Source organism: Triturus cristatus, chromosome 7 (assembly GCF_964204655.1).
Source record: "Triturus cristatus chromosome 7, aTriCri1.1, whole genome shotgun sequence".
NCBI lineage: Eukaryota > Metazoa > Chordata > Amphibia > Caudata > Salamandridae > Triturus > Triturus cristatus.
This window is the reverse complement of record NC_140590.1, coordinates 1,114,365,783-1,114,379,681: the sequence shown is the minus strand read 5'-3', so window position 1 is coordinate 1,114,379,681 and position 13,899 is coordinate 1,114,365,783. Positions and strand designations below refer to the sequence as shown.

The 13,899-nt window shown below is 50.1% G+C and overlaps 2 non-coding genes across 2 annotated transcripts; both read left to right on the top strand.

Annotated features, from left to right (window-relative positions):
• The first annotated feature begins 8,740 nt into the window (after positions 1–8,740).
• LOC146811175 (5.8S ribosomal RNA) lies at positions 8,741–8,894 on the top strand. Its single transcript, XR_014967040.1, has one exon. It is a non-coding gene; the product is annotated as a 5.8S ribosomal RNA (ribosomal RNA).
• Positions 8,895–9,328: 434 nt separating this feature from the next.
• Positions 9,329–13,082, top strand: LOC146811174 (28S ribosomal RNA). Its single transcript, XR_014967080.1, has one exon. It is a non-coding gene; the product is annotated as a 28S ribosomal RNA (ribosomal RNA).
• The last annotated feature ends 817 nt before the right edge of the window (positions 13,083–13,899 follow it).

Genomic DNA, 13,899 nt, shown 5'->3' with positions numbered 1-13,899 from the left:
CTCGATCGTGAATCGCCCGGGGATTCCATTGGACGCAGCTGGGGTCATCACAGGGTTCCCTTTGTCCCTCCACTAGGTCAGACCAACCGACTGCCAGTGGCAGGGTCCCTCGCCGGGTCCTGCCATGGAGGTACGCTGCCGGTGCGCCTGGCCCCGAGAAGGGGCCTGGCGACCAGTCTGGCCTGGTCCTGTCCCGGGCCGCCTGGCTGTGTGCCCTGCATGGCTGTCTGTGGTGTCCCACCAGCTGCCCGCGCGCACAAGCCTCGGATGCACACCTCCATGGCCGGCTTCCCAGGGAGGGCGAACCCCCTCTAGATCCAATTCAGGGAAAGAGGGTGTGCGCGTGCTGCCGGAACGCCAGGCCCCATGCTTCGGCGTTTTCTTCCGACTGCGAACTTAGATCAGACGGGGCGACCCGCTGAATTTAAGCATATTACTAAGCGGAGGAAAATAAACTAACCAGGATTCCCCCAGTAAAGGCGAGTGAAGAGGGAAGAGCCCACACGGCAGTGGGCGCGGGAAATGTGGCTTACAGAAGACCGACTCCCCGGCATCACTCAGGAGGCCCAAGTTCTTCTGATCGAGGCTCACCCCGCGGACAGTGCTAGGCCAGTAGCCGCTCCTGGCACGCCGAGATCGGGTCTTCTCGGAGTCGGGTTGCTTGGGAATGCAGCCCAAAGCAGGTTGTAAACTCCATCTAAGGCTAAATACGGGTGCGAGACCGATAGCCAACAAGTACCATAAGGGAAAGTTGAAAAGAACTTTGAAGTGAGAGTTCAAGAGGGTGTGAAACAGTCGAGAGGTAAACGGGTGGGATCCGTGCAGTCCACCCAGAGACTTCATCATGGAGGGAAGGTTGGTGGCCCGGGAGTTCCAAATCCCCTCTATGAGACCACTGCCCAGGCCCTGTCCAGCCCCCGCAGGGTGCATTTCCTCCACGGCAGTGCGCCGCGACTGGCTCTGGGTCGGCTGGGAAGGCTTCAGCGTGGCAGGTGGCCCTCCACTCTGGCAGAGGGTGTTACTGCCCCTCTGGCAGCAGCTTCACCGTGTCCATGGGGCCGAGGGGGATTCAACTGCATCCGCGCACTGTTAGGACAGGTACTGGTTGTTTGTAACAAGGCCAAAATTCCTTCTTGTCCGCAATATTTTCTCTGACTAGATCACCAAGCTTTGGGATCCAGACAGGCCTTGCTGGGACGGTTGGTTTTTCCTAAGTGGTGGTTGGCTTCAGGAACACGTTGCTTTGTTTCGATCTTAGTTCATTTAAGTCCTGTGAAACAGCCAAACGATCTTTGATATCAAATTTTTATTTTCCACCACTGTGTCTTTCATGTCAAGGTCCGGAATCAATATTCTAGTTCCAAATAGGACTTGATATGGAGTGACACCCAATAGAGAACTTCTTAGCAATTGTTTAATGAGCGTTGGACCCCATGAAGATGTTTGACCCACCCATCACCCAAACCTAATACCCTAGCTGCTATAGACTGCTTTAGGTCCCGTTTTTTTCTTTCCACAACAGAATTTCCCTCAGGATGGAATGGAGAATAATACCGCAATGCTACGCCCAAACTGGCCATGGCTTCTTTGTAAGTTCAAGAGCTAAACGCAGACCCCTGGTCAGAATGTAGTGTGCCAATTGCGTATGTGCTGATAAAGACTCGCAAATCTTTTATAACAGTTTGAGCGTCAGCCGAGCTCTGAGGTCACATCCATAGGAACCTTGAACACGAATCCACTGCTACCATGATATATTTATATTTACCATCCCTCTGTAAGGGACCACAGTAGTCCAGGTAAACACATGCGAATGGTTTATCTGAAATTAACAGGGGCGTCTGCGCAGGACGTTTCACAGTAGAGATTTTCATCTTCTGGCATATTTCGCAGTCCAAGTCAGAATTCCTGTTCTGTTTCCTAATGCCCGGCCACCAGTATCTCTGTTTTTAAATAACGATACTGTGGCAGAAACACTTGCATGGGCAGAGGCGATCCCTTCATGTGCTGCTAGGATTAGTCTTAATCTATGTTCTATGTTTGGTATTACCCTATCCCCCACTGCAAGGATTCGAGCAAACGAAACATTGTTCGCATCAATTATATATGAGTATTTGAGTGGAAACCTTTTGGGTAACGCTGCACCACTGCCTTTGCTTGAACTTGAAGCATTGACAGCCAGTATCATTTCACTGTCTATTTTTGTTTTTGAACGAGTGATTGCAGCTACTGAAGCCGTTTGCGCAGCCCCTTTCGCGGCTTTATCAGCCAATGAATTCCCTTCAACGTGAATGCCATCACGTTGATGACTAAGCGTGTGTATCACGTGAGTGTTTTGTAGTCCGTTTTGCAGCTGAACTACTTTTTCCCAAATAGTTTTATGCTTGATTGTTCCACCTTTTGCACCTTTGAAACCATTTTGAAGCCAATTCTGTAAATATTCATTGTATGATTGAACACAATAAAAAGAATCGCACACTATGAGTGTCGGGAACTCGTGATCCGTATTTTCAAGTGCCATTTTAAATGCTTCTAGTTCAGCTCACTGAGCTGTACAATCTCCTAGAGATTGCGTTTTCGTGACCATTGGTCTAAATTTGCCATCAAGCATACGACCTTTAACGATCGCGCATGCTGCACTATAAGCTTGCTTACCCTCCGTAGCGGGTTGTGCAGATACGTCAGTATAAATTATACATTCGTACAGGTCAAGAGGGAGAATTTCAGTAGGCAGAAGATATTTGTGTTCGTATTGCAGGAATGCTTGTGTTTTTATATAAGGATAAAAAACATATTCAACATATGTTGCAGCAAGTGAATTAACCCACTGTATCCATCTTGGATGTAAAGCTTTTGCATTTGGAATACTCGTGCTTTTTTAACTGCCTCTAAGGCTGGTACAGGGATTACGACCATAATGTGTTTCCACTGTGCTAGGGCTCTTTGTTTTGCTACAGTGGTGTGAACTGCTGTCAGAATTTGGTCTGAGGATGTAAACTTCATTTCTGCTTGCGTATACAAATGTGATTTGTTTGCAATTGGTACTTTTTCACCTTTGTTAAAAGTTAAGTAGGTGAATCCGCATTGACCCGGAATGATTTGGATCACTAAGTTGCGTACGTTTACGCGTGTTTGTAAGTGTTTTGTTGCTAACATGTCAGCTTGAAGTGAACGCAGGATATCTGTGTGTTCCTGTGTCCAATGTGTGATTTTAAAATCAGGTTTGATTAATTCGTAGAGAGGGTTAACCCTTTCTGCGTAGTTTACAATGTATGTTCTTTCAAAATTTAGGAAACCTAGAATCGATTGTAAGCTTTTCATTGTTTTTGGAGGTTGGAGCAGCACACACGTTTCTAAAAAGTTGGCTGCCAGGCTTTTGCCTTTACTTGATATTTCATATCCTAGGAAAAGGACGTTGAGATGGGCATTTCTCGATTTTTTTTTAATTGAATTTATAGCCTTCAGAGGTGAATCCCAGTATAATGGTATTCACCCTGTTTAAGTGCCTGTTCAGGTCATCGTATGTCAGATAGATATCATTGACATATGACAATGCCTTGTCATCATAAATTTGTAGTAACTCTGTTACCCTTGCTGAGAATAACCCTGCACTTTTCTTGAATCAATGAGGGAGATGACAGAATTGACGCTGGGTCCCCATTATTGATAAAGCTGTGAAATACCTACTTTCAGGTGCTATGTTTTGACAAAAGAAACCTTTAGAAATATCTAATGTGGTTTTATATTTTTTACGCACAATGTTATTCATTAATGCTGTACAATGTGTATTTTGCACTGCAAATGTTTTACAACAAGAGTTTAGGGGTCTATTATACAAAACTAGATGATTTGTATTGTATGGTTTGGAAACATGATACAAAGGATTGTTCATTGATGAGGTGCGTGTTTCAATCACCCCTTGGTATTCAAGTTGATCTAAGATCTCCCTGACCTGTTTTTAGCTTCTTGCTTAATTGGATACTGCCTTTGTGCAGTTGGTTGATTTTCTAACTGGATCTTATGGTGAGGTGAGACCTCATCCCATCCTACATGATTTTTGTATAATGCTGGAGCTTGGGCCACTGCCCATTTCCTGGCATAAGTATATTTTAAATGTACTGGAACATGGTTAGAGAAGTCTAGCATAATGATGTCTTCGCCATATGGGAACTCTCTGACAAATTCTGGTGACCAGTCCCGTTCTGCTAGAAGTATATCATAACCCTTTGAAAGTCGCTCCCAAAAGAGTGCTTTCACTTTTCTTTGGTATGTCTCCCTCCACCCGGAATGTTATTTCATATTACCTATGTGGAGAACTAACCCTAGTATCTACAATTTCAAACTGAATGTCCTCATTCAAGTCCACTGTCTCCAGAAGTCCCTTCAGGTTCTGGCGAGCTATTGTTACTTCTGCTGTGCTGTCCAACATTGCCTGAGCCCATTCTCCGTTCTTGAGTTGTGTTCTCAGAATCCTCGGCATGTCTGATCTTCAGACCTGCTACTTTCTTCTTGGAGAATTGAGGTTTTGGTTTGTTTTTCTGAACGTGTTGATCGTCTTTGTACTTCACGCGTTCTTCTTTTTGATCTGATCGTCCTCTTCTTTCAGATGTCTGTGGCGATATCTGAAACGTATGGCGATATCTGAAACGTATGAAACGTATCTTGATACCTGTCAGGTTTTCTTAAATTATCCCTATTCCTGAGGTTATACCTTCTTTCAGAGGGCTCCATTAGAGGAGACCGATCTCGGGTTTGAGAATCATTCTCTTATGAATGTTGTTTGTTATTTTCCCACTTCTTTTTAGAAGAGGTAGGATTGTTTTTAGTAAAGGCTTTTTCAGGACTTTCAGACAATTGTGGTTTAACTGTGTAATTCTATTAAATTTTGTATCTGATTAAGCAATTCTACGTCTGACATTGCTTCAATGTCCGAATGAGGTGTGTAGCCATCTAATATCGGCCATGTTGCTCCTGGTCTACCTAGTGGACCGAGCCTGGTAATGTGATTGGGTGCCTGTAACCCAGAGTTCCTGCCCCTGTGAGTGGAATTTCAATATCCTCGTAAGGAATATATTCCTCAGGTGGTTCATCTTCTTTGTAGAAGTGAAACGGTTTAGTTACTGGATTTGATTCTGGGAGTACTATCCATGAATAGAATACTTCTGTCTGGTGAGATTCATGTGCCTCTATCACAAAAACTGCTCTACCACCTCTTGGTGTTAGGCCATGTTTTATAAGTATTAGAGTGATGGCTCTCCTTAAATTTGGAGCGATTATTTTCACATTTTCATCGGTTTCATTAAAACCTGTATAATCAAAAGCTGCTGCGATATCATCGGGTACAGCTCCACCGGTTCCGGTGTTATTATCCTCATTTAGGGACATTTTTTAAATGAAAATTGCAGAGCAAGTTTCAAGGGAACAAAGATAAGGTGCACAATATTTTGGAACACTGTATCCTTCAACGTTGAACAAACCAAACACCTAATACATAGAATGTTTGTCCTACTCAGCTATGGCGGATATTATCTCTACCCACTCCAGACGTCTTATGAAGTATTATGAGTAGGGGTCTCTGAGAAAATCACGACTGAGTTAATTCAGTATCTAGCGTTAAATTAGTGCCTTACCAAGCCATTGGGTGCCACGTAGTGTAGTTCCTATATCCCTGATAGGCTCTGAGCATTGGAATAATATACACTATAGTTTTGACATAGGACTGAGGTCAGTATGTCTCTATCGAGTACATTAAACTTAATTAATTGTGTGTGCCAGCTAACTCAGAGGTCACTAGAAACTTCTCGAATAAACAAGAAGGGAATAGTTTCTGACAACCGCATAAACATGACAACTTTGTTTCCCTTAGAATCGGAGCAATCTCAGAATCGTGAAAACAAGAGATAACTTTTTCACTCAGTCAATCGTGAATGCTTCGTTTTTACACAGAAATAGATAGACGGGCATTTCAATAAAAGGGGTTTATTGAACAGTCTTATTTCTTGTGCAAGAGATATGTACTGCTACAATCGTAAGACAGAATGCGAAGTATAATGCGTACAGCGTTAGCTGTAAGATAAAATGATACTGCAATAGAATGGTTTATAGCTATGACATATATTCATAAAAATACATACATAAATAACACAGGCTAAAATGTTATTACTCATCTGATGCTTCTAGCTAGTTCTACCCCAGTGTCTAACCTAAGTGTAGTACGAGGTGAGAAGTAGGTGCTGTTTGTCTATAATCTAGTTTAGCTATAGTTGCCAAGATTTGAGAAAAGTCCCTCTAGGTTCTAGTCCGCTCCATATGTTAGAATGAGTGAGGTTGGAATCTCTTTCCAAGTCTCGATCTCTAACACCCTGCAAGGGGAATCAGAAACACTGGAGCTGGATTCTCTGCGAGGAGGATGACGGCGTCTGGTCAGTGCGTCAAGCGGGGACCTGACTTCCGTCCAAACTTGCCGTGGCGAGCAGCGTCGTGCAAGTAGACAGCCAAACCGTGGTTTGCCATGGTAAGTGAAGGTATATTTATACCTTGAAGGTGTTTAGGAATGCCAGTATTGATGTAAAAGTCGGGCTGAAGAACATCATGAGTGAACCCCTAAGGAATAGATGTTCATGCATAATAAATAAGTTCTTGGAGAAATCAATATCCAAGCAAAGGGAAGTCCTAAAGGCGTAAGAGTCTGGTTTTCCAAGAACTCGTTGTGACATAGATGGATGGATGTAGGTGGCCATGCCTGTATTTGGTTAGCATGGGTAATGCCTAAATAAGGGTAGGATTTCTATGCCTAAATATGGCCAATGCGAATTGTGCCTATATAAGGACTTAAATCCGGAAACCTATATACGGTATCTAAATCGACACACAACAGTGCATGCTTAGTTTCTTCAGAGTTATACAGAAATAGATAGACGGGCGTTTCAATAAAAGGATTTATTGAACAGTCTTGTTTCTCATGTAAGAGATATGAGCTGTTACAATCACAAGACAGTATGCGACATATAATATGTACAGCGTAAGCAGTAAGAAGAAATAATACTGCAACAGCATTGTCTTCTAGCTATGACATATATTCATATACACATACATAAATAACATAGGCTAAAAAGTGGATACTCGTTTGATTCTTCTATATAGTTCTACTCCAGTGTATCTAACCTAAGTGTAGTACAAGGTAAGAAGTAGGTGCCGTATTTTATAGTATGGTAAGCTACAGATTTACATATGCCAAGAGTCCCTCTAGGTTCTAGTCAGCTCCATACCTTAGAATGAGAGAGGTGGGAATCTCTTTCCGGGTCTCAAACTCTAACACCCCACGAAGGGAGTCAGAACACTGGAAGCTGGATTCTCTGTGAGCAGGGATGCCAGCGTCTGGTCAGTGCGTCAGGCGGGGACTCTAATTCTTCCGAACTTGCTCTGGCGAGCCGTATCAAGCTGTGCAGCTGAGCCATGGTTTGCAATGGCTAGGGAAGGTATATTTATACCTGGAAGGTGCTTAGGAATGATAGCATTGATGTAAAGTCAGGCAGAGGAAGACGTCATGAATGAGCCCCTAAGGACTAGTAGTTCATGTATAATAGATGAGTTCTTGGAGAAATCAATAATGCTAGCTAGGGAAAGTATGAATGGCTTAAGGGTCTGTTTTCTAAGAACTCGTTGTGACGTGGGGATGGACGGATGTAGGTGACCATGCCTGTATTTGGATAGCATGGCTAACGCGAAATAAGGACTGGGATTCTATGCCTAAATAAGGGCAATGCGAATTGTGCCTGTATAAGGACATGATTTATGAAAACCTATGTACGGACATCTAAATCTAAACACAACAACACCTCCCCTCTTTCCGGGGGCTCCCTCCTGCGGCCCACAGCATGACGAAGTGCCCGGGACAGGCTCCATCAGTCCCAGGCAGTCCTCCTCCGGGTGTCCAGGCCTGAGAGCTTCAGTGGTCATCCCCATGCCTGAGGCACAGCCGGGGTTCCCAAGCCCCCTGGGACGTGGAGCCCCCCAAGCCATGCGTGGGTAGGCAGGAGACCTACCAGAAAGACTCAGGGCGGGCAGATATCCGTCTTTCGGTCCCGGCCATCTGGTCACACCTTTCCCCTCGGCCATCTGGTTGCATGCATTGCTTTGCAATGGGGTGACCAGATGGCCGGGCCTCCTTGGAGTGGCCCTTCTCGCATGACAGGGTGGCCTGCAAGAGAAGGGGCCGAGGGCCTGCGAGGGGACCCTGGCTCCTCTCGGTGGGAGGCATGCAGGATGGGTTAGCCACCTAGATCTTCCCTTCTGGCGCCTCCGACCTAGGCCAGGTTAGGGTGGGCTAATCGCCAGCCCGCTGGCATGGCTCATGCCACCTAGCGACAGACAGTTGACTTGCAGGTGGGGCGATCCCCCCTCATTGCCCCGTACCTGGTTCGACCCGGTCCCATGCCGCTGGGTTTGAAGACTTGCGCGGTCCCTCCCGGGTTACTCTGGGAGGGACCTGCAGCTGCGGGGCAGTCTGCTCCCATTGTACCGGGGGCCCCCTGCCTCACCGGCGGGTGGGTGGCGGGGACTCCCCAGCCGAGCACTCAGTAATGTTTTTTTTCTCCCTATGGTTCAGTCTGACTCCCAGAGGGGAAGTCTTGAACGGGGCGCCTGGGCCGTCTAGCCGCGTGAGCGGTAGATGGATGGCGTCGCATTCCTCCCACCTCTCCTGCACCCGCAGGTTGGTGGACGTTTTCGAAAAGTTGCCTGTGACTCTTGGCGGTGGATCACACGGCTCGCACGTCAATGAAGAACGCAGCTAGCTGCGAGAATTAGTGTGAATTGCAGGACACATTGATCATCGACACTTCGAATGCACCTGGCGGACCCGGGTTCCTCCTGGGGCTACGTCTGCCTGAGGGTCGCTCGATCATCAATCGCCCCGGGGCTTCCCCTGGACGTGGCTGGGGTCATCGCAGGGTTCCACTTTGTCCCTCCACAAGGTTAGACCACCCGATCTCCGGTGTCAGGGTCCCTCGCCAGGTCCTGCCGTGGAGGTATGCCACCGGTGCCCCTGGCCCCGAGAAGGGGCCTGGCAACTGGTCTGCCCTGGGCCTGTCCCTGGGCGCCTGGCTGAATGCCGCGCGTGGCTGTCTGTGGTGTCCCACCAGCTGCCCGCGCACATGAGCCTCGGATGCCCACCTCCGTGGCCGGCTTCCCAGGGAGAGCGAACCCCCTCTAGATCCGATCCAGGGAAAGAGGGTGTGTGCGCGCTGCCGGAACGCCAGGCCCCTGCTCCGGCAGAGGCCTGGCCCCCCCCGATGGCTCCCCCCGATGCTTCGGCGTTTTCTTCTGACTACGAACTCAGATCAGACGTGGCGACACGCTGAATTTAAGCATATTACTAAGCGGAGGAAAATAAACTAACCAGGATTCCCACAATAAAGGCGTGTGAAGAGGCAAGAGCCCAGCTCCGATTCCCTGCCCGGCAGCTGGCGCGGGAAATGTGGTGTACAGAAGACCTACTCCCCGGCGTCACTCAGGGGGCCAAAGTCCTTCTGATCGAGGCTCACCCCGTGGACGGTGTTAGGCCAGTAGCCGCTCCTGGCACACCGGGATCAGGTCTTCTCGGCGTCGGGTTGCTTGGGAATGCAGCCCAAAGCAGGTGGTAAACTCCATCTAAGGCTAAATACGGGTGTGAGTACCATAAGGGAAAGTTGAAAACAACTTTGAAGAGAGAGTTCAAGAGGGCGTGAAACAGTCGAAAGGTAAAAGGGTGGGATCTGTGCCATCCACCCAGAGACTTCAACATGGTGGGAAGGTTGGTGGCCCGGGAGTTCCAAATCCCCTCTATGAGACCACTGCCCAGGCCCTACCCAGCCCCCATAGGGCTCATTTCCTCCACGGCGGTGTGCCGCAACTAGCTCTGGGTTGGCTGGGAAGGTTTCAGGGTGGCAGGTGGCCCTCCACTGTGGCGGAGGATGTTACCGCCCCTCTGGCAGCAGCTTTGCCGTGTCCATGGGGCCGAGGGGGATTCATCTGCCTCCGCGCACTCTCCCGCGCACTCCTTCGGGCGGTTGAAGGGGGGATAGGGCGCCCTGCTCCCAGCGCAACTGGGGCAGACTGTTCTCAGTTCACCCCGACTGCGTTGTGCCGCCGGGCAGGGAGGCCCACACCGGGCACCAGGTGTCTGCAGCGATGTAGGTTACCCACCCGATCCGTCTTGAAAAACAGACAAAGGAGTCTAACATGTGTGCGAGCCGGAGGGCCGATCGAAACCCTGTGGTGCAATAAAGGTGAGTGCTGGCCTGTGCCGGCTGATGTGGGATCCTGTCATGCTCCCAGCGGCGTGCGCACCTCTGGCCCGTCTCGCCCACTCCATCGGGGAGGTGGAGCATGAGCGTGCTTGATAGGACCCGAAAGATAGTGAACTATGCCTGGGCTGGGCAAAGCCAGAGGAAACTCTGGTGGAGGTACGTGGCGGTCCTGAAGTACAAATTGGTTGTCTTACCTGGGTATAGGGGCAAAAGACTAATCGACCCTCTGAAGTGTCCCTCAGGATAGCTGGTGCTCAGAGCCCCCAGTTTTATCTGGTAAAGGGAATAATAAGAGGTCTAGGGGCCGAAACAATCTCAACCTATTCTCAAACTTTAAATAAGTAAGAAGCCCGGATCGCTGTTGTGGAGCCGGGTATGGAATGCAACTGCCTTGTGGGCCACTTTTGGTAAGCAGAACTGGCGATGCAGGATGAACTGAACGCCATGTAATGGCACCCGATGCCGACGCTCATCAGACCCCAGAAAAGGTGTTGTTTGATATAGACAGCAGGACGGTGTCCATGGTAGTCGGAATCCGCTAAGGAGTGTTTACAACTCAACTGCCGAATCAACTAGCCCTGAAAATGGATGGCACTGGAGCATTGGGCCCATACTCAGCCATTGCCAGCGCTCAGAGCCATGGAGGCTAAGCCACAATGAGTAGGAGGGCCACTGTGTTGCGCACAGAAGCCCGCGGCGAGGGCCCGGGAGGAGCCGCCGCGGGTGCAGATCTTAGTGGTAGTAGCAAATATTCAAACAAGAACTTTGAAGGCCAAAGTGGAGAATGGTTCCATGTGAACAGCAGTTGGACATGGGTCAGTCGGTCCTAAGAGATGAGCGAGCGCCGTTCGGAAGGGAAGGGCGATGGCCTCTGTTGCCCTCCGCCAATCAAATGGGAGTCAGGTTCATATCCCCAAATCCGGAGTGGCGGAGATGGGCGCCCTCGCGGCATCCAGTGTGGTAATGCAAACGATCCCGGAGAAGGAGGCGGGAGCCCCGGGGAGAGTTCTCTTTTCTATGTGAAGGGCAGGGTGCCCTGGAATGGGTTCGCCCCGAGAGGGACCTGAGCCTTGGAAAGCATTGTGGTTCCCGCGGCATCTGGTGAGCTCTCGCTGGTCCTTGAATATCTGGGGGAGATGGTGTAAATCTCATGTCAGGTCGTACCCATATCCGCAGCAGGTCTCCAAGGAGAACAGCCTCGGGCATGTTGGAAAAATGTAGGTAAGGGAAGTCGGCAAGTCAGATCCGTAACTTCGAGATAAGGATTGGCTCTAAGGGCTGGGTCGGTCAGGCTGAGGCGCGAAGCCAGGCTGGGCACGTGCTGCAGCTAGACAAGGCACCTCCCTCCAGGGTGGCAGTGACTCTGAATGCAAGCTGGGCACTACCGGAGGATCGCCCCAGCTGAGGTGGCTGCCTCTCCCGTGCCCCCTCACCAGGGGCACGGGACCAGCGTTCTGCCTCGGCCGCCATCTAGCAGCTGACTTAGAACTGGTACGGACCAGGGGAAGCTGACTGTTTAATTAAAACAAAGCATCGCGAAGGCCCGTGGCTGGTGTTGACGTGATTTGATTTCTGCCCAGTGCTCTGAATGTCAAAGTGAAGAAATTCAATGAAGCGCGGGTAAATGGCGGTAGTAGCTCTGAATCTCTGAAAGTAGCCAAATGCCTCTTCATCTAATTAGTGACATGCATGAATGGATGAATGATTTTCCCACTTTCTCTACCTACTATATAGCAAAACCACAGCCAAGGCAATGGGCTTGGCAGAATCAACAGGGATAGAGGCCCTATTGACTCTAGTCTGGCACTGTGAAGAGACATGAGAGGAGTAAGATAAGTGGGTGGCCCTAGGGCTGCTTGTGAAATACCACTACTCTAATTGTTTTTTCACTTACCCGGGGAGGCGAGGGGACGAGCCCATGAGGCTCTCGCTTCTGGCTCCAAGCAACCGGCACCCACCGGGTACGACTCACTCCGGGGACAGTGGCAAGTGGGGAGTTTGACTGGGGAGGTACACCTGTCAAACGATAATGCAGGTGTCCTAAGGTGAGCGTAGGGAGGACAGAAACCTCACGCAGAGCAGAAGGGCAACGCTGGCCTGATCTTGATTTTCAGTATGAATACAGACCGTGAAAGCGGGGCCTCGCAATCCTTCTGACTTTTTGGGTTTCAAGCAGGAGGTGTCAGAAAATTTACCTCAGGGATAACTGACTTGTGGCTGCCAAATGTTCGTAGCAACGTTACTCTTTGATCCTTTGAAGTCGGCTCTTCCTATCATTGTGAAGCAGAATTCACCAATCATTGCATTGTTCACCCACTAATAGGGAACGTGAGCTGAGTTTAGACCATTGTGAGACAGGTTATTTTTACCCTACTGATGATGTGTTGTTGCAATAGTAATCCTGCTCAGTGTGAGAGAAACTGCAGGTTTAGACATTTGGTGTATATGCTTGGCTGAGGAGCCAATGGGGCGAAGCTACCATCTATGGGATTATGACTGAACGCCTCTAAGTCCAAATCCCCCCTAAACCATAATTATACCGTAGTGCCATGGAGCCTCGGTTGGCCTGGGATAGCCGGCCTCTCTCGGGGGGCCGGTGCATAGAGCCGCTCACTTGGGGGCCGGAGCGCGGATGGAAGAGGGCCGCTTCCATCACCCTTAGTACACTGCATGTTCGTGGGGCACCCGGTGCTAAATCATTCATAGACAACCTGATTCTGTATCAGGGTTTCGTAAGTAGCAGAGCAGCTACCTCGCTGCCATCTATTGAAAGTCATTCTCTGAGCCAAGCTTTTTTCTATCCGTGCGTGGGTGCCCGAGGATGCCCTCCTCCACCACACCCAGGGGTGGCTCCCTCTGCCGCTGGGCTAGAAAGAGGGATGCAGAGGGTGTAATGTTGGCCCGAGGGAGGCCATCTCCACCACGTGCCCTCCAGCATGGGGGCCTCCCCCTCCCATGCCTGCCCCACCGGGGTGCGGAAATTGGGTCCACCATCCTTTGCGGGTCGGCAGGGTGACCAGATGGCCTGGACCGGCAAGGCCTCCCCTTCCAGCTGCTCCCGGGCAAGTCGAAAAGGGAGGCGAGCAGCGGCGGCCCCAGGAAGGAGCATCCCGAGTGGCTGCCTCGGAGCGACAGTCCACCCTCAGCTGGACTGCAAGGGCAACTGGGTACAGCACCTTCCCAGGCCATCTGGGTGCTGGGTCATCCCGGGACATCTGGTCACCTGGCTGCGTTACCAGAAAGCTCTGTGGGCCAGGTAACCAGATGGCCCTGCAGGACGTGCAACCAGATTGCCCAGCGGGCCGGGCGACCAGATGGCCCTGTGAGCTGGGTAAACAGATGGCCCTGCGGGACGGGAGGCTCTCCCAGGCCTGGCTGGAGTTCAGAAGCTGGGACCGTGTCCGGGGCTCGTGCTCTGTCCCAGGGTTCAGGAACCCCCATCCTGCCAGCCAGCCAAGGGTTTGAGCACTGGGGACGGGGGTCCACCGGGGCCCGGGGAGGCTCTCCCCAGCCTGGCTAGGGTTCAGAAGCTGGGACCAGGCCCGGGGCTTGTGCTCCGTCCCAGGGTGCGGGAGCCTCCCATACTGCAAGCCAGCCGAGGATCCGGGCACTG